This window comes from Triticum dicoccoides, chromosome 3A (assembly GCF_002162155.2).
Source record: "Triticum dicoccoides isolate Atlit2015 ecotype Zavitan chromosome 3A, WEW_v2.0, whole genome shotgun sequence".
NCBI classification, from domain to species: domain Eukaryota; kingdom Viridiplantae; phylum Streptophyta; class Magnoliopsida; order Poales; family Poaceae; genus Triticum; species Triticum dicoccoides.
This window is the reverse complement of record NC_041384.1, coordinates 32,549,396-32,570,515: the sequence shown is the minus strand read 5'-3', so window position 1 is coordinate 32,570,515 and position 21,120 is coordinate 32,549,396. Positions and strand designations below refer to the sequence as shown.

Below are 21,120 nucleotides of genomic sequence, written 5' to 3'. Positions count from 1 at the left end.
GCGTTTGACACCAATGTGACCAAGGCGGCAGTGCCACAAGTATGTGGGACTATCATTATCAACCTTACATCTTTTGGCATTCACACTATGAATATGTGTAACATCACGTTCGAGATTAAACAAAAATAAACCATTGACCAATGGGGCATGACCACAAAACATATCTCTCATATAAATGGAACAACCATTATTCTCGGATTTAAATGAGTAGCCATCTCGCATTAAACAAGATCCAGATACAATGTTCATGCTCAAAGATGGTACTAAATAACAATTATTGAGGTTTAAAACTAATCCCATAGGTAGATGTAGAGGTAGCGTGCCGACGGCGATCACATCGACCTTGGAACCATTCCCGACGCGCATCGTCACCTCGTCCTTCGCCAGCCTCTGCTTATTCCGCAGCTCCTGTTTTGAGTTACAAATATGAGCAACCGCACCGGTATCAAATACCCAGGAGCTACTACAAGCGCTGGTAAGGTACACATCAATAACATGTATATCACATATACCTTTGGCGTTGCCGGCCTTCTTATCCGCTAAGTACTTGGGGCAGTTCTGCTTCTAGTGACCATTTCCCTTACAATAAAAGCACTGAGTCTCGGGCTTGGGTCCATTCTTTGGCTTCTTCTCAGCAACTGATTTACCGGGCGCAGCAACTCCCTTGCCATCCTTCTTGAAGTTCTTCTTACCCTGCCTTTCTTGAAACTAGTGGTTTTATTCACCATCAACACTTGATGTTCCTTTTTGATTTCCACCTCCACTGATTGCTGCATTGAATATAACTCAGGAATGGACTTCTCCATCCCTTGCATATTGTAGTTTATCACAAAGATCTTGTAGCTAGGTGAAAGCGAGTGGAGGATCCTGTCAATGACCAAGTCATATGGAAGATTAACTCCCAGCTGAGACAAGCGGTTGTGCAACCCAGACATTTTGAGTATATGCTTGCTGACAGAACTGTTTTCCTCCATCTTACAACTATAGAACTTGTCAGAGACTTCACATCTCTCGACCCGGGCATGAGCTTGGAAAACCATTTTTAGCTCTTGGAACATCTCATATGCTCCGTGCTGATCAAAACGCTTTTGGAGCCCCGGCTCTAAGCTGTAAAGCATGCCACACTGAATCAGGGAGTAATCATCACTACGCGACTGCCAGGCATTCATAACGTCTTGAGTTGCTGGGAAAATGGGTGCGTCACCTAGCGGTGCTTCAAGGACATATGCTTTCTTGGCAGCTATAAGGATGATCCTCAAGTTACGGACCCAATCTGTATATCTGCTACCATCGTCTTTTAGCTTGGTTTTCTGTAGGAACGCGTTGAAGTTGAAAGCAATACTAGCGTGGGCCATTAGATCTACAAGACATATTGTAAAGACATTTTAGACTAAGTTCATGATAATTAAATTCATCCAATCAAATTATTTAATGAACTCCCACTCAGATAGACATCCCTCTAGTCATCCAAGTGACACATGATCCGAATCGACGAGGCCGTGTCCGATCATCATGTGAGACGGACTAGTCATCAACGGTGAACATCTCCATGTTGATCGTATCTACTATACGACTCATGTTCGACCTTTTGGTCTCTCGTGTTCTGAGGCCATGTCTATACATGCTAGGCTCGTCAAGTCAACCTAAGTGTTTTGCATATGTAAATCTGGCTTACACCCGTTGTATGCGAACGTTAGAATCTATCACACCCGATCACCACTGGTGCTTCGAAACAACGAACCTTTGCAATGGTGCACAATTACGGGAACACTTTTCTTGAAATTTTAGTGAAGGATCATCTTATTTATGCTACTGCCGTTCTAAGCAAATAAGATGTAAACATGACAAACATCACATGAAAATCATAAAGTGACATGATATGGCCAATATCATCTTGCGCCTTTGATCTCCATCTTCGAGGCGCGACATGAACAACATCGTCACCGGCATGACACCGTGATCTCCACCATCGTGTCTTCATGAAGTTGTCTCGCAAACTATTACTTCTACTACTATGGCTAACGGTTAGCAATAAAGTAAAAGTAATTACATTGTGTTTTCATTGACACGCAAGTCATACAATAAATTAAGGCAAATCCTATGGTTCTTGCCGGTTGTCATACTCATCGACATGCAAGTCGTGATTCCTATTACAAGAACATGATCAATCTCATACATCACATATATCATTCATCACATCCTTTTGGCCATATCACATCACATAGCATACCCTACAAAAACAAGTTAGACGTCCTCTAATTGTTGTTGCATGTTTTACATGGCTGCTATGGGTTTCTAGCAAGAACGTTTCTTACCTATGCAAAACCACAACGGTGATATGCCAATTGCTATTTACCCTTCATAAGGACCCTTTTCATCGAATCCGAACCGACTAAAGTGGGAGAGACAGACACCCGCTAGCCACCTTATGCATCAAGTGCATGTTAGTCAGTGGAACCAGTCTCACGTAAGCGTACGTGTAAGGTCGGTCCGGGCCGCTTCATCCCACAATGTCGCCGAATCAAAATAAGACTAGTAACGGTAAGTAAATTGAACAAATCATCACCCACAACTACTTTGTGTTCTACTCGTGCATAGAATCTACGCATAGACCTAGCTCATGATGCCACTGATGGGGAACGTAGCAATAATTCAAAAAAAATCCTACGTGTCACCAAGATCAATCTAGGAGATGCTAGCAACGAGAGAGAGGGAGTGCATCTTCATACCCTTGAAGATCGCTAAGCAGAAGCATTGCAAGAACGCGGTTGGTGGAGTCATACACGCAGCGATTCAGATCGCGGTCGATTCCGATCTAAGTGCCGAACAACGGCGCCTTCACATTCAACACACTTATAGCCCGGGGATGTCTCCTCCTTCTTGATCCAGCAAGGGGAGAGGAGAAGTTGAGGGAGAACTCCGATAGCACGACGGCGTGGTGGTGATGGAGCTCGTGGTTCTCCGACAAGGCTTCACCAAGCGCTACGGAGGAGGAGGAGGAGGAGGTGTTGGAGAGGGGGAGGGTTGCGCCAGGGGAAGGGTGCGGCTGCCCTCCCACCCCCACTATATATAGGGGCATGGGAGAGGGGGTCGGCCCCCCTTAGATGCATCTAGAGGGGGGCAAGGGGGAGGCTTGCCCCCCAAGCTAGGTGGGGCGCCCCCTCTAGGGTTTCCCCCAACCCTAGGCGCATGGGCCCTAGGGGGAGTTGGCTCCTAGCCCACCTAGGGGCTGGTTCCCCTCTATATTCAGCCCATAGGGCCCTCCGGGGAAGGTGGACCCTCCCGGTGGACCCCTGAAACCCCTTCGGTGGTCCCGGTACAATATCGGTAACCCCCGAACACTTCCAGCGACCGAATAAGGACTTCCCATATATAAATCTTCATCTCCGGACCATTTCGAAACTCCTCGTGATGTCCGAGATCTCATCCGGGATTCCGAACAACCTTCGATAACCACATACTATTTCCCATAACAACTCTAGCGTCACTGAACCTTAAGTGTGTAGACCCTACGTGTTTGGGAACCATGTAGACATGACCGAGACATCTCTCCGGCTAATAACCAACGGCGGGATTTGGATACCCATGTTGGCTCCCACATGTTCCACGATGATCTCATCGTATGAACCACGATGTCGGGGATTCAATCAATTCCGTATACAATTCGCTTTGTCCATCGGTATGTTACTTGCCCTAGATTCGATCGTCGGTATCCCCATACCTCGTTCAATCTCGTTACCGGCAAGTCTCTTTACTCGTTCCGTAACGCATGATCCCGTGGCTAACTCCTTAGTCACATTGAGCTCGTTATGTTGATGCATTACCGAGTGGGACCAGAGATACCTCTCCGTCATACGGAGTAACAAATCCGAGTCTCGATTCGTGCCAACCCAACAGATACTTTTGGAGACACCTGTAGTGCACCTTTATAGCCACCCAGTTACGTTGTGATGTTTGGTACACCCAAAGCATTCCTACGGTATTCAGGAGTTGCACAATCTCATGGTCTAAGGAAATGATACTTAACATTAGAAAAGCTTTAGCAAACGAACTACACGATCTTGCGATACGCTTAGGATTGGGTCTTGTCCATCACATCATTCTCCCAATGATGTGATCCCGTTATCAATGACATCCAATGTCCACTAGTAGAAAAATGGCCTTTAGTCCCGGTTCAAAAGGGCCTTTAGTCCCGGTTCTGGAACCGGGACTAAAGGGTCGGAACCGGGACTAAAGGGTCGGTACTAAAGCCTCCCCCTTTAGTCGCGGTTCTTACTGGAACCGGGACTAAAGGCCCTCCACGTGGACGCTGCCTGGAGGTCCACCTTTAGTCCCGGTTGGTAACACCAACCGGTACTAAAGGAAATTTTATGATTTTTTTTGAAATTTTTTTATTTCAAATTTCTGAATTATTTTAACCTCTAATCTCTAATCACCCCTCATCACTGCTCAATTTAACCTTTAATCTCTAATCACCCCTCATCATTCCAAATCGTCTGACTTCCCGAACGGATACCCATCCTCTCACTACTCCAGCCTGAGCACGCTTAACTTCCGGGTTCTATTCTCCCTCGTTTCCAAGTCTGCGCTTGTTGTTTTCCTGACAATAGTAAGATGTCAATCCTATTAACCCTCAGGAATTTAGCTTGAGCATGAAGTCACACATTTCACTGTTTGAGTTTGAAACTATTGTTCTAAAAACAATAATTATTTAGTAACACTAATATTTCTTGAATAAGTAGTTTGACCACAGTTTGACCCTTGTTTGACCATAGTTTGACCAGATTTGACCAAAATTCAAAAAAACTGAAATAATTATTTAGTAACACTAATATTTCTTGAATAAGTAGTTTGACCATTGTTTGACCACAGTTTGACCATATTTGACCAAAATTCAAAAAAACTGAAATAATTATTTAGTAACACTAATATTCTTGAATAATTATTTAGTAACACTAATACTTCTTGAATAAGTAGTTTGACCAGATTAAAAAAAAAATCAAAAAACTGAAATTTGAGCATAACTTTTTTTCCTTTTAGAATTTGAGGATTTTAAAATTCTGCAAACAGGCCGTAGGCCGTCAAAATCGGAAGCAGATTTTCGTTCTGAACATTTTGATACATTATACATTTTTTTCCGACATCGTATGCAAAAGTTATAGCCGTTTTACATTTTCCCAACACTTTTTGCAAAACATGTCCAAATTTAAGTTTTTAAATTTTCCTAACTAGTAGATGTAGTAATATAACTACCTCTCGAAGGATTTTATTTTTTGAAGTTCTTATCATTTTCTTTTGATTTTTTCAAAACAAAAAAGGCGATCCGGGCGAGGGGGGGTAGAGTTTGAAAATGGGACCTTTAGTCCCGGTTTGAGACACAAACCGAGACTAAAGGGCATCGCATCCTTTAGTCCCGGTTCGTGTCTCAAACCGGGACTAAAAGTCTAATCTTTAGTCCCGGTTTGAGACACAAACCGGAACTAAAGGGCATCGCACCCTTTAGTCTCGGTTCGTGTCTCAAACCGGGACTAAAGGGCTCAGGTGAACCGGGACTAATGCCTTAGCCGCACGAACCGGGACCAATTCTCACATTAGTCCCGGTTCGTGACTGAACCGGGACTAATGTGAATATTGCCCCGTGACCAAAGCCCTGTTTTCTACTAGTGGTCCATGGTCAGGAAACCATGACCATCTATTGAACTAGAGGCTTACTAGGGGCATATTGCGATCTATGTATTCACACATGTATTGTATTACGGTTTCCGGTTAATACAATTATAGCATGAACAATAGACAATTATCATGAACACGGAAATATAATAATAACCACTTTATTATTGCCTCTAGGGCATATTTCCAACACAACAATCTCCGAGATTGCCCCCTTGGTAGTGGCAACGGTTCGCACGCAGGTGGTCAACACGAGACTGGTACATGAGGCTCTAGGCATGCATGCTTGGATGAATAACGTAGTGGGTAACCTATGCACACAAGGTTTGACCCAGTTCATCGGGCTTTGGGAGATCATTTCAGAGGTGCAATTGGAGGATCATATGGAGGACCGTCCCATTTGGGCTTGGAACGAGTCGGGAGTTTACACAGCATCATCCGCTTATAAGATGCTTTGTGAGGGAGGAGTGAGATTTCACTCATTCGGAGCCATCTGAAAATGTTGGGCTCCACTAGCGTGCAAGATCTTCATGTGGTTAGCAGTTCAATATCGATTGTGGACATCGGATAAAAGGATGAGACATGGGTTGCAAGACCAAACATGAAGGTGCTTCTTATGCGACCAGGAGGAAGACACGGTGGACCATATTTTGCAGTAGTGCGTGTTCTCGCGGCAAGTGTTTCGTTCCATTGCTAGAATGGGGTTGAGGATTGAGCTTTGCCCGGCAAATGATTCTAGGTTGGTGTAATGGTGGATGGAAGCTAGGAAACAAATCCACAAGCAAACTCGGAAAGGGTTCGACACGTTCGTGATGCTTATCTGCTGGACTCTTTGGAAACAGAGCAACTCGAGGGTCTTTGGATCGGGACAGAGCAAGAATGAGGGTGATACGGTGGACGTGATCTTCGGCGACTTGAGGACTTGGGCCATGGCAGGAGCGTTTGGAGGACACCTAGTATCCAAGTAGTCGAGTAGCATGAGGGAGTGTAATGGAGGTTGGGTTAGGGTCGACTTGTGACGCCTAAGTAGCAAATTTTCTAATCTCTTGTACATAATTTTCTCTCTTCTATAAAGCTAAGGTACGCCATTGACGTACCCTAAAAAAAAATACTTCATATAGGATGTATATACATGCGAGAGCCAAAGGGTATTTCCCAAGGACGGAAGCCTTAGTGAAAGCAATGAAGTTAGATGGTGAAAGCAATGAAGTTGAGAGAAAGAGAATGAGCGGTGAGGAACAGACGCGAGAGGATTAGGTAAGCTGAGATATTATTTAAGAAGATAGGTGCTGGCTGCATCATAGGATCACACCCCATCGCTCGTTTCTCGTGTGACCGGCGCAAAAGCTTGAACATTTCCCATTTCTCATGGGATGTCATCGACCAGACTCTATATAAAGGCTATCCTTGTACCATTGCTAAGCTAAGAAATCAAAGCCATCTTGTTGTATTTCAGTTCTTTAATTTCCAGTAAGTAAATTGTCTTGTTATCCTACAAGAATTTATCCTCTTCATTATCTCTATCCTCGTCAAGATCAGATTTTTGTCCATCTCTCCTCGTCAGATCCATCGTGATCCTGACAGTCGTGTGTACAGGCGCCCCGCCATGAAGTGCCCTTCCGATTCCTCGGCTGGCCGTGATCCCTGCGCTCCTCCTCCCGCTTCTGCCGGTGGCGGCTCCAGCGAGCCAGCCAAGAAGCGGCAGCGGACCTCGAGCTCGAGCCAGGCTGAGGCGTCCTCGTCCTCACAGCCTCCACCACAGCAGCCGGGGGACGCGAGAGAGGTGCCGGGTCTGGGGGACGACGTGATATGCGAGGTGCTGCGGCGGGTGGAGGCGCGAACGCTGGCCGCCGCGGCGTGCGTGAGCCGGGGCTGGCGGACCCTCGCGCAGGACGAGCGGCTGTGGGAGGCGCCGTGCGTGAGGGAGTGGGCCGGCCTCGGCTTCTCGGAACAGCTGCTCCGCGACGTCGTGCTCTCTTTCGGCGGCTTCCGCCGCCTGCACGCCGTCTCCATCCGGGCCCGACGGCGGTTCGGCGTTGGCTGCGGGAACTGGCACGGCGTGCGGACGCCGGGACAGGGGAGGAGGAGGGGGGCTCCGTGGACCGACGACGAGCACAGGTGAGCACAGTGAGTGTTCTTCTGATCTCACTGTCTTGTGAGAGTGATTGCTCTGCTCCATCTATGTCATGCACACGACTAGTTAGTGATATAAATTTTCTTTCTTGAATTCACCATCAATCAATAGGATTTACATCATCAGAATAATTCAACCATGGAAGAACTGCTATACGAAACTGAATAAATTGTTCACTAGGAATTGATGAGATGTCCATGCAGTAAGAATTCATGATCCATACTGGTTGTTGAAGCTGATCATGCCTTGTTCTTTGGCCAGGTTGTTCCTCTTAGGCCTGAAGACGTACGGAAAAGGGGATTGGAGGAACATATCACGCAACTTCGTGCGGACGAGGACGCCGACGCAGGTGGCCAGCCACGCGCAGAAGTACTTTATCAGGCTCAGCTCAGGGGCGGCAAGGAGGTCGAGCATCCACGACATCACCACAGTTCACCTGACAGACGACCAGCCTCCCTCGCCGTCCCAGTGATTGATGATCAACCAGTCCAGCGCACCGGCTCAGCGCGGCAACGGGGCAGTTCTCGCTGCCAGCCGACACCAAGCAGCATGGCGCGGCGAGCGCGCCCTTCAGTTTGCCGAACCGAGCTCTCGGGATGCCGAACTACGGCAGGGTTTGCAAGATCAAGGCCTGCAGTGTGGTCCTCTACATGATCAGCTGGCCGCGAACCGGAGTACCGAGTACGCTGTATTAGAAGATGCAAGCGCATCAGATGTCTAGTGTAATATGGCCCTTGCTGTAGTTTCACTGCCTGTATTATTACTGAAGTAAGTAATTGATTATGGGGATTTTTCAGAACATAGCAGAGAGAGTAGGTATGCTGGTGAGTGGTGATGCTTGGTAGTAGTCCATAAGTGTTGGTGTTGATACTGAGAATGTAAGGGGAAAAGGATGTCTAGAACTTGATGCTGTAGTATCTTGAGACAGACAGGGAATACTAGTGCTCAGTACTGATCATGTACATTGTCAAGTGGACTTAATTTTCAATCTTCATGGATCCTGCTTTCTGGTCAGCTCATGTTATTGGAAACCTTACTCATGCAGCATCTCACACATACCTATCCACATCTATGATCTATCATTCATCCATTCAAGCATATATATACAGCTTGTCTTAGTGCTTGCGCCGTCTGTATGTTTGCGAGTGTAATTTTTCCAGATAAACCAAAATGAGTTTGGAGTGAGTCATCCAGCATTTACCTGCCTTGCTCATCTGGTCAACTTTTCCCTTGATTACAGCTCTAATTATTTCCAGCCTTGTGGATTGACCTTTGCATTGCTTGTGTGCAATTAAGTCCTTTAAACAAATAGGAAATCCTTCTCTTGTATAGATCTATACTACTAATACTGATGATGATGATGATGACGCTGGATCCACCGAACAATGGAATTGGAAATGAGTCAGACTTGCACTAGCTTTGGCATCTCATGCTTTCCATCAACTTTTCCAAAAACTTTCGCTCTCTCCTTTTTGGCTCTCTTCTTCCTCATTAAGAAAATGCAGGGACATGAGGCAAATCCCTCCCTGTGACAACAGTAGTTAATGGAACAGGGAGCAGCACTTGGGCACAAAACGTTTTGTTTTTTTGGCCAACTTGTGTGTTGGGTGCTTGTGCTTTTCTGCCTCTCCTTTTCTGCAAGGGTCAGTGCAGAAACACAAAACCACTCACTCAGCTCTCTGGTGATGATGATCATGATGGAGGAGGGACTGTTGTGTGTCATTAGAAGTTTCTGGGTGTGATGGATGGATGTGGTGTTGTGGTTGCTGCTGCTCCAAGCAGCATTTCTTCAGGCATGCTGCCTTTCCATGTCGCCTGTACACCATTCTTTTCTTTCTGATATCATGTAGCAATGCATTCTTTTCAAAATTATTAATGGAGACATGACCAATCAAGGTGGAAAGCATGGTTTACATTGACGATATTCTTACCATGAAACATGTGTTTCTGTTACTTACATACTTTTGCTGTCATTTTACAACAGCTTCAGCCGCACGGAGACGCAGGAAGACCGGTCGACCCCGTGCCGAACATTTCTTCATCTTGACAATCAATCTGAGGTGACTTTTAACAGTTTAACTTGCGTCTGTACTTCTCAGAACCAATGACCCATAACCGGTAAGTCTATGGCATGAATTCCGGCCACGGTTAGTTTTTGACGTTTGCACTGACAACAAAAGCAAACATTTGTACACAATAGAAAAAAGCACACTGTTGTTTCTGAACCCGAAGATGAGAGCCTTAATAAGGAACTAATTCTCCAAAAATAAAAGAAACCAGTGGCGGAGCCAGAACTTTTGCGAAGCCCGGGCAAATTTCGGGCAAATTTGGGGCTAATTGTCTAATCTGGAAACCAAAATCGGGTGTTCGGATGCACAACATATAAAATAGCATCAAAATTTCAAACCACAAATCCACATTAATGATGTAGTGAAAATATAACCATAGAAATCATGCAAATGTAATTTTAGAGTGAAATAATATAGGGTTAATTATCCTTTTGCCCTCAGTGGTGTCCATGTGCTCAGTTTTGCCCTCAGATGCAAATTGTCCTCAGTTTTGCCCCTAGTCCGTGCACAGCAACTACGACGAGGCCAAACGGCCATATTTGAGTCCATTCCGTCCGCCGGCGTTAGTAGTTGTGGGTCCGGAGCTTACACGTGGGACCGCGTGGACGTGGGTCCGGAGCTGACATGTAGGCCCCTGCAACTAAATCCCCAAATCATTCTAGCTCACACCCATCCGCCCGGCCGGCTGCCGTGCGCCGCCGCCGCCGCCACCTGCGCCGCGGCCAGCACCTGCCCCGCCACCAGCTGCACGCCCTGCTCCGCCGCTACCTCCCTGCGCCTACGCTCCACGGCTCATTGTGACGCCCACCACCTTCCTGCGACGCCACGGGTGGGGCGCCCGCCACCTGCTCGACCCGCGGCGCGGCCTCCTTCCGTGCGCCCGGCCGGAGCGCTCAAAGGTGGGGGGCTGCTGGAGCTATTTGAACTAGGAGGAAGAACCCTAGGGCGAAATGGAGAGCAGCGGCGACCCCGGAGTATTTGGCGAGGCAGGCATCGGGCCGGAGATCCGCCGCGTCCACGACTGGGTTCCCGAGGGGTAAGTCTCGCCTCTTGTTTAGATTGAGCTTAGTTGTGCATTTGAACACTCGATTCGAGTAGGTTTGCCCAATTAGTGTGCTGATTGCGTCTCTGTTTTTCGCCGGTTAGGATGGAGTTGCGGTTTGCTTTCATGGTGCACATTAGAAGGGACCGGTACATGTTCGATGCAAAGGATAAGAAGAAATACCAAGGAGGTTTTGATTATCGGTTGCCAATGGCTAGTAATTGGAGTTTCAGACAATTTGGGGAGGTAATTTGTAGCCAATATCCTTGGGGTTTGCTTGATGAAGTGGTTTACAAATACTATGATGGGGGAAAGAATTGGGTGACAGTTAGTAATGATGAAGAGCTAGCTACCATGTTTGTTAGGCATAAAGAGAAAGATAATTTCCATGTGAGGCTGCAAGTTGATGTGCTTGAGCAGGCATTTGGACCTAGGATGGCGGGTGCAACATCTCGGGGAGAATCAAGTCGTCGTAATGGCATCTCTAGCCAGAACAGTTCAGTTGGTGCACGGTGACGTGATGGCTCGACAAGTGTGGGCAACAGCAGTAGGGTCCCCCTTGAAGTGGAGCCTGATGGCTACAATTCTGGGGTTGATGAAGAGAAGTTATATTCTGATGTTATTCAGAATTTACGACGGGCACCTAGGGCTGAAAACCAAGATGAGGCTCATAATGCAGTCCGTGTGGATGATGACGCGATGGGTGAGGACGAAGACCTTGCAGCTGTTCAATGGGACCCTTTGAACCCTCAAATGGAAGAAGGTATAGTTTTTGCATCCATGAATGAGTGTAGAAATGCACTTGTGACATACTGCATCAAGGTAGAACGTACTTTCAAAGTTGACAAGAGCGATTAAGTACGTTACAGAGTGCACTGTCCGACTGAGGGTTGTCCATGGAGGCTGCTTGCAGCTAAAATGCGGAATAGCACTAATGTTCAGGTCAAAGTGAATCCTTTTAAGCACACATGTCAGGAATCAACCATTAGGAAGGATACAATCAGTAGAGCCAAGTCAAGATGGGTGGCAGAAGAAGTAAAAAAGTGGGTGAAAGAAAACCAGCAAGTGGGTCCAAAGGAATTGCAGAAGAACATCAAAGATAAGTTCAAGATAGATTTACCATACATGAGGTTGTTCAATGGTAAACAACATGCTATGGATTCTATTTATGATAACTGGCAGGAAAGTTTTCAATTGTTGTATTCATTCAAAGGTGAAGTGGAGAGGACAAGCCCAGGTAGTATTGTAGATATTGATCACCACACCGTGGAGTACACATTCAGGGGAGTGACAAAGACCAAGGAATGTTTTAGAAGGGTTTTTGTCTGCTTTGAGGCTTGTCGCCGGGGTTTTTTGGCAGGCTGCAGGCCTTATTTGGCTATTGATGCCACTTTTCTCACAGGAAGGTTTAAAGGACAGTTAGTAGCAGCTTGTGCAGTTGATGCACATAGTTTTGTATTTCCAGTTGCCTATGGTGTGCTAGAGACAGAGTCTGAGGAGAGCTGGACTTGGTTTTTGCATAATCTCCGCCGGGCTATTGCACATCCCAATGGGTTGGTCATTCATACAGATGCCTGCAAAGGTTTAGAAGTGGCCGTGGACAATGTGTTCCCTGGAGTAGAGCATAGGGAATGCATGCATCACCTTGCTGCAAATTTCATGAAGAAATTCAAAGGAAAGGTGTATACCGACAATTTATGGCCAGCATCTTTGACATGCAGTGTGAAGAAGCACAACTACCACTTGAGGCAGTTATACATGAATCCCAAAGTGAAAGAATACTTGGAAACACACCACTCCAAGTTATGGGCTAGAAGCCAATTCAGTGAAGTGAGCAAAGTTGACTATGTGCACAATAATCTAGCAGAGTCTTTCAACTCAACGATCCGGAAACTAAAGGGTCATTATGTGGTGGATTTGCTTGACAGAATAAGGATAGAATACATGCAGAAATTTCATTATCGTGCAGGAATAGCCGAGGCAAAATTCATGGGCCACATTATCATCCCTGCCGTGATGAATGAACTGAAGCAGAAGACAACAGGCTTGAAAATGAACATGACGCTTTGCTCGGGTACCACAGCAGAGATATCATATTTGGATAAAGAGAAGAGGGAATGGAGATATCCAGTGGATTTAGAAGCTAGAACTTGCAGTTGTAGGCAATGGCAGATAACTGGGTTGCCATGCATTCATGCCTTGTTTTTCATCACTTCTCTCCCAGGTCCAGCAGGGAACATACAGCAGTATGTGCATGATTACTACTCTGTTGCAAGGTTCAAAGCCACATATGCTTATGCCTTGCCTGCTATGGAGGGAAAACAACAATGGGACATGGTGGACCCTGGATTCAAGCTTTGCGCTCCAGTTCTGAAGAGAGCAGCAGGTAGACCAAGGAAGAGTCGAATAAGACCTCGCAGCGAAGGAGCTGGACTTGGAGCGAGGAAGCGTAAGTGCACAAGATGTGGTGGGTCTGGTCATTTCGGTAAGTATTGTGATAACACAGTAGATCCAGCATTCGGAGAGAGTTTCGATGAAGGCTTCGATGAAAATGTTGGTCAGCAGCCGGTTGCCTCAACAGATGATGAAAATGATGGTCAACAGCCGGTTGCCTCAACAGATGATGAAAATGATGGTCAACAGCCGGATGATTTTGACGATGATCCAAAATATCCTCCAAATAATGATTCAAGTGAGGCTCCAAATGGTAATCCAAGTGAGGCTCTAAATGGTGATCATGGTGATCCAAGTGAGGCTCCAAATGATGATCCAAGTGAGGCTCCAAATGGTGACCAACCTTCTGTTGTTGTGAGTTCTGCTAGGTATGTAAATCTTGCAAGGGTCAAATACTACTGTACATCTATCACTTGACACGATCTCATTACCGTTTATGTTTGGACCCTTTATGTTTTGCACAGCTCTATGGTAGGTTTGAAGAAGACGCGCAAGGTACCGACAACCAAGAGAAGAAGAGAAGAAACAATGAGCACAAGGTGCACGAGGAGCAAAATGATGACAAGAAGCTCAAGGAATAGACAGAAGCCCCAACGCTATCTATGAACAATTATGAAACATTATGAATAAGGAATGATGTTGTATTATGAAACATTTATCACTTGACATGTTGTATTTCTGTTGGACCTATGTTAGAAGTATGATTGACATGATGTTTAAATATCTGTTGGATGATGTTTGAATGAGCACATGGTTTTTCCTTTTTTTTTGATTTTTTTGAATTTTATTTTGCTCATTTAAATTCTGGTCAAACCTAACTTTGACCAAGATTTAAGCAAGTCTAAAACATCAAAATGAAAAACTAAGCCTGGATACTTCTTAGTCAATCCAAAATGAAGTTGTGGTGAGGTTTTTGAATTTTTCATGAAAAATGTGCTAAAAAAAGGGGTCCAAAGGTAGGGTAAACGGCCTCATTTCTAAGCAAGGTTTTTTTCGACCTTATCTAAATCAGTCAAATAACTTTCCTACACATATATTCTATATATACAGACTATGTGCACTGGTTTTTCCATTTTTTGATTTTTTTTAAATTTGTTTTGCTCATTTGAATTCTGGTCAAACTTAACTTTGACCAAGATTTAAACAAGTGTAAAACATCAAAATGAAAAACTAAGCCTGGATCCTTCTTAGTCACTCCAAAATGAAGTTGTGGTGAGTTTTTTGAAATTTTCATGTTCATTTCCCCAAAACACTTCTCTTCACTTCATACAAGAGAGTTTGAGATACTCGAGATATCATACAATACACATGAACTTATCATTTAAATGTATGTAAAGCTTGTTTATCAACTTAAATCATTAGTATATGACATAAGAAGACTATGTGCGCAGGTTTTTCATTTTTCTGATTTTTATTTAATTTATTATGCTCATTTGAAATCTGGTCAAACATAGCTTTGACTGCTCCAAACCCCTCCCAAACCCCGCTAACCCTAGCGCTGAATAAGGACCGTTCATCTAACCCTAGCGGTGATCAAGGGCCGTCGATCTAACCCTTCTAGAAGGAATCTGCGGGGAGGAGGGGGGCGATCCGCGAGATGCAATCTGATTGGCTGGGAGATTGTTTTTTTAACAAATATCAGGCGCGCTGGATGGACCGTTGGGCCGTCTCGTTGTGTGGGCCTGAGACTGCAGTAAATAGCCCGTCTCAGCCTTTCCAGGCCTTGCATGCATGGAGGCGGCTACGTGGGTTTGCGCATGCGCGGGAGGCGGCGACGTGCATGCATGCGAGTGAGGCGAGCGAGGCGCGCTAGGCGAGCTAGGCTAGCGAGGCGAGCTAGGTGGTTCAGGGCAGTGGTTCAGGGCAGCGGTTCACATGCACTGCCCGGTCAAAGATGCATCGTTTTCGTGCAAAAATTTAAGTGTGCAAAACGTAACGGATACACACACGCGTCCGGATTCACACACGCACCGTTCTCATCCTTTCTCTCTTCCTCTCCCACCCACAGGCCTATAAATGGGGTGCCTCTCTTCCTCTCCCACCCACAAGCCAGATCCGAACCTCTCCAACTTCAAACACCCAAGCGACCGAGCCCTCCCCAAGCGAGACCAAGTGAAGAAGATGCAGTTCAACGGGCCGACCTTCAGCCGTCCGCCTGTGGTGCCGGAGCTGCGCTACCCACCGGGCGTGCTCGTGGAGAGGGAGCTCTGTGTGTGGGCTATTTCAAGGTGGAGGGGTTCCGTCGAACTCACCCGCGCCTTCCTCAGAGCCGGCTATGCCCACCTCCCACGGGGCTCGCCGAGGATGTTCACCCTGAACGAGGTTCGTGACCGCGGCGGCATCCTCCTACTGCTCACAGTCACCTTCACCAACCCATTTGACGCGCGCGAGCTCCTCGGCCAAGTCTTTTGGTGCGGCTGCGAGGCCATCTTCTTCACCGTCTACAACATCTACACCAACTACGAGCGCATCTTCCCCGCTCCAGGCCAGATGCACTCCCTTCCCTACGACGAGGAGGAGGAGGTGTGAAGATGAAGACGGTGTTGAAGGGGCGCGCGCGGCCAAGGTGGAAGAAGGAGGTCAAGATGAAGATGTTCAAGCCCGGAGTCAAGATCGTCATGTTTGGTTTTTTATTTTGTTGCTTTTCTATGTCGTGTCGTGTCGTGTCATGTTTCATCATGTGTCCGTGAACTGTCCGTGAACTTATCTAAGTTATTGTAATGGTACGGTGTGTTCCATCTTATTATGTGTGTTAAAAAATGTCCGTGCCCAAACTTATCATTTCTTCCCTAAACAAGTCATGAAGTTCGAGAACTTGTGGTTTTCGGAGGGGGTGAGAAGCCCTCTGTTTCATTCAAACAAAAAGTCATGAACTAACATGCAAATTTATTCCCTTTAAATCCTAAACCAAGTGCCGCTCTAACCCTAAACCAAGTGCCACTCTGACCAAAATCATGTGGTAGTGCAACATACATTTTCAACCTTCCAACCCTCCAAAATTTAAGTGCAAAACAAAGGAAAACCACTCTCACGCGTGTGCAACATTCACGGTCTCACTATTTTTTTTTAAAAAAAAATTCACAGTCTCACTATGTATACCTTCTTTCCCTACCCATGTCAAAGTCTTGCCATCTGTCCTAGCGGTTACCAGCGTAGCCCTAAACGCCACAAACCCACGCGGTCCTGGGTTCGAGTCCCCAGGCGCACCAATTTTTTGTGCATTTTCCACCCTTCATTTTTTAGACATATTATGTTTTTCTTAATGTAATGCCCTTAAAAAATGTTCATTTATTTTGGCACCTGGCATAAACCTCTACCAGAGCTGAGGCACATTTTTCATGACATTCTGGTCTTTCATTTAAATCATGGTGTATTTGAATTGGATTAATTAACAGCTCCAAATAATTTCTAACATTAATTGTTTGGCTCCGGAATAATTCAATTAGCTTCCACAAAAAGTTTCAGCATTATGATTTACTGCCTAAATTAAATCAGAATAGAAAACAGAAAATACGCAAGAAAACCCCTGAATGGGCCTAATTGGATGCCGTTGGCCCATTAGTCTAGCCTGCACTTGGCTCTACGCTCTGAATTTGGCCCAAGAGCAACCTTTTTTTGGACAGAAAGGCAGAGCAGAGAGCTGCATTTCATTGATCAAAAGTTTCTGAATTCCTAATTTCTTCTCTTTTTTTCCAACATATTTAAATGTTGGTCACTTCTTCTCTTTTTGTTTCAACATTTAAACAACTTTAACCAACATTTAAACTAGGTGAATTTCTCAAACAATTTCAAGATTACAAATTCCTTCATAATTCATGCCTTTCCATACATTTTCAACATTACAACCAGTGCGATTACCATACCTACAAATGCCCAAAAGTATTTGCAAATGGGTATTGGTAGTGCTTGATCTTCAAGCTTCCTAACCTTCTTCTTCAACATCCTAAGCTCAATAGCTAGCTCTCTGTCAGTGCGTGCTTCGCCATCCATCTCTTCTTCCGGAGCTCGTGGTGTGGCCACTGCCGTTCGTGGCAACATGCGCAACCATTCTTCATGCTCTTCTTGCAGTTCATTCATCAGAGTCTTGGCCAGAGCATCGACCCAAAGAAAGAAGCATGTCACCTGCATGAACACTAAACAGATCAACCCATTGCTCAAACATCCCGACGACGAAAATGGTGCAATTGCCCCGATTCTTACCCCATTCTCGCTGCACACGTAGAACGGACGATTCTGGTTCCTCGGTGTCTGAGAAACCCTTCGATCAACGCCCGCCCGGCACCGCGGACAGACGAAGACAGGCATGTCCACACGCGCCCGGCTCTGCATCCGCGAGGTGGCGCGGGAGCTTGAGGAAGACATGGAGCTCGGAGCCGAAGGGGATCTCAACGCCGCCGCGCCCTCCACTGCCAGCTTCCCACCGCCGCGCCCTCCACAGCTAGCTTCCCGCCGCCGTGCTCTCTCTCTCGCCGTGGTCACCGCCGTGCTCTCTGTCGCCGTGGTCACCACCGCTGTCGCCCGCTTATATAGCACACCCGCCAACGGCTCTCTGCTCAACGGCTCTTTGCTGGGTCCCACAAGCCATGCGTGCAACGGTCTGAATAAAATTGGCCGTTTCTGCCGCCTGGTCCCACCTGTAAGGGCCGAGTCAAAAGGTTGACCTGACGGAGACGACAGAGTTCACGGAACGAGTCGGTGCGCACGGACTAGGGGCAAAACTGAGCACAATTCGCATCTGAGGGCAAAACTGAGCACATGGACACCACTGAGGGCAAAAGGATAATTAACCCAATAATATAATATATACTCCCTCCGTCTCGTTGTTATATTCGTTAGATCTTACATGCAGATCCGTGTCGAATTTTATTTTAATTTATCTTCTTCTTTTTAATAGGTTTTGTCACTTGGTTGAGACTTGATTAAGTCCACATCCCCAAAAATAAAGTTGAGACTTGACAACATAAGTTATAGAACTAGGCATGTAACCAAACTCGTCATATTGCCGGCGGACCATCCAAATTACCACAGATGTCCTAGAAGACACTATAAGATTAAGAAAATGGATTTGTAATTCACATAAATTAATTATTGTTGTTTGCAAATATATTCAAAATAGAGGGCTTGCAACCATCTCTCACGTGGCAATATGAGATGGTGATTATGGCTCTACTTATGTTTTCAATTGCACACCACTCACATTTCAAAGCCAAAAACCGCCGGATCTCTCAAATTTAATAATTTGAAGTTTGAAATTAACACCAACTATCTAAAAAAACCTACATGATGGACTGAGCACATAAAGTGGTTATCATCCCCAATGACCAATTCCCCATGCCATGGCCTCAAAATAAGTATATTAATCTTACCTAATTACGAAGACGGGACAAACATCCGATGATGCAAGCCGTTCCTAGGAATCTCGGGTGGATGGATGGATGCACTCCGGCGCCGCCTCCGCCTGCGTCCGCGCGCCTAGGCCAGTCTCCACTCGTTGCCGGTCTGTTTTTATATTTCTCTCTTTTATATTTTTGTTTTTGGCTGTATGCATCTTTGATGTGTTCCGATATGTTGTTGGTAGAGATGCTGGGTGTAATTGCAATCTTTGCGATATTTAATATATTCCCGTTATTATAAAAAAAATCGATTGAGGATGCCGCCGTTTGAACAGGAGCTAAACGAACCGGGGTTCACAAGGACGTGGAGCGATCGACCGGTCCTTTCCTTCTCGTCTCTACTAAAATAAAAAACAAAAAAACAAACCGGACAAGTTTTTTTTAGGCAAACAAACCGGACAAGTAGGTTTGTCTCACGTGGGTACTCGTAGCCCATTAGCCTGTTAGTGCTTAAATTAATTAATTACAGTATATAAGTATTGACTAGAAAGAAAATGGAAGCCCATTGGCCTAGCTGGCCACTGCCCGGGTAAACCACCATGCGAGGAGTATTTTCACTGTTTTGATAACTTCATCGTAGCATGTAGCGCAGCTGCGAGCACCGGCAACTGCCCAGGCTGGCCGTGGCGCTGACAGAAACAGTTACAGTGTCAGACCGATGAACCTTCTGCATGCACCCGGAAGGATTCAGATAAAAAAGAAACTGGAGTTGGTGAAATTTCTGACTCAAACCAGGATCTGCCACAAGGGAGGGAGAGCGCATCACTCATCAGGAAGGGTAGACAGATGGGCAGCAGCATTCCCAGAATAGAAAGAGCTCACTCAATCTGATGAACAATGATCATTATGATCTCTAACTAGCTAACTGAATTGCCAAGGACATCCAGTCTCAGACAACATTAAATAGCACTGCAGCATTGAAAGAAGTGACCGAAAAAAAAATAGTGACATTGACATTCAGGTTCAGTTTTTTTTTTTTTGCTGAAAAGATCCAGGTTGAGTTTAGCAGGAACAAAAGAAGTTGTGGAAAGAGATTTAGGCATCATCTCGCTGGTTCCTGGACTGGTTTCAACAGCAGCAGCAGCAAATCAGAGAAGAAAGAGAGAGGGATGATTGACGTTTGGCGAAACAAAACTGATTTCCTTTGCTCATTTCGTCCAGCAACGAAAATTCTTGCCCTGTTTTGGGACGGAGGGAGTACTATGTAGTAGGCATGAACAGTCAAGGTGGGGAAAACATTTTTCATCAACGGCACGACTTCTTGCCCTGTTTTTTCTTTCGCAACATAGAACATGTGTTCCTGCTTTGGCCGTCATTTAACAACCGATTCGGTCTCACGGAGACGCGGACAGATCGGTAGACTCCGTGCCATGGCTTTACCTTGCGTCTCTACTTGCTAGCTGGTGGGACTGATGAACCTTGTGCGTCCAGGAGGGTTGAGTTGAGATAGAAAATGGAAGCTGGTGAGGTTTCTGACGCAGCAGACAAGTTGTTCTTGTGGTGATGCTGGTGCACTGCACAAGTGGCAATGGTGCTGTGCTGCAGCAACCAGGATCTGAGTCAGATGGGCAGGCAGTGTGAGAAATCAGATTGGCAGAGCAGATTGGCAGGCAGGAAGGAGTCGGCAATGGTAGGTAGCACTCCCAGAATAGAAAGGCTCTGTCACTCTGATGGACGGTGGTGATTACGATCACTAACTAACTAACTGACTAACTGACTGACTGAATTGCCGAGGATATCCATTTTCAGACAGAGTTAAATAGTAGTAGTGCTGAAAGAAGTGCTCCGGGAGCACCTGATGTTTTCCCGTGGTACGTACCAAATACAGTACCTAGTAGCATTGACGTTCAGATTTGGGAGTTGTGAAATCTGAGGAGAATGATTGATCCATTCCAGCAGAGTTTTTTTTTTTTTTTGACAAAGGATGTTTTTTATTAACTCATAATGAAGCATCAAGAGGATTCCAGCAGAGTTGGGTCTACTCCATCACAACATGCACACAGCCAAGGCTCCCGGGAATTAGAAACAATAAGATACGCATCAATGAGGCAGCCTCGCCTATGCCACGTCAATTTTACTGTGTCGAGAGTAAAAACCGCATCGACTGATCCATCCTGCTCTCACACGTCTCCTCTCGTCTCCTTTCTCACGAGACCTCTCGCCCCGCGACTCCTCGCCGCCACCATCACTCTCGACGGCCGATTCCGGTGAGTCCCGGCGGCGTGTGGCAGACCAACAACCTCCCCTCGCCCCGCTCCTTCCTCCCATCCCTCCACATCCGTCGCCTGAGGCCTCCCACGCTCGCTCCCGTGGCTAGGGTTTCAGGCGCGGCGTCCCATAGCGGCTCGTCTCCGTCGC

At 46.1% G+C, this 21,120-nt stretch overlaps 1 pseudogene; it reads left to right on the top strand.

Annotated features, from left to right (window-relative positions):
* The first annotated feature begins 6,953 nt into the window (after positions 1-6,953).
* On the top strand, positions 6,954-8,818 carry LOC119266867 (annotated as a pseudogene).
* Positions 8,819-21,120: the final 12,302 nt, after the last annotated feature.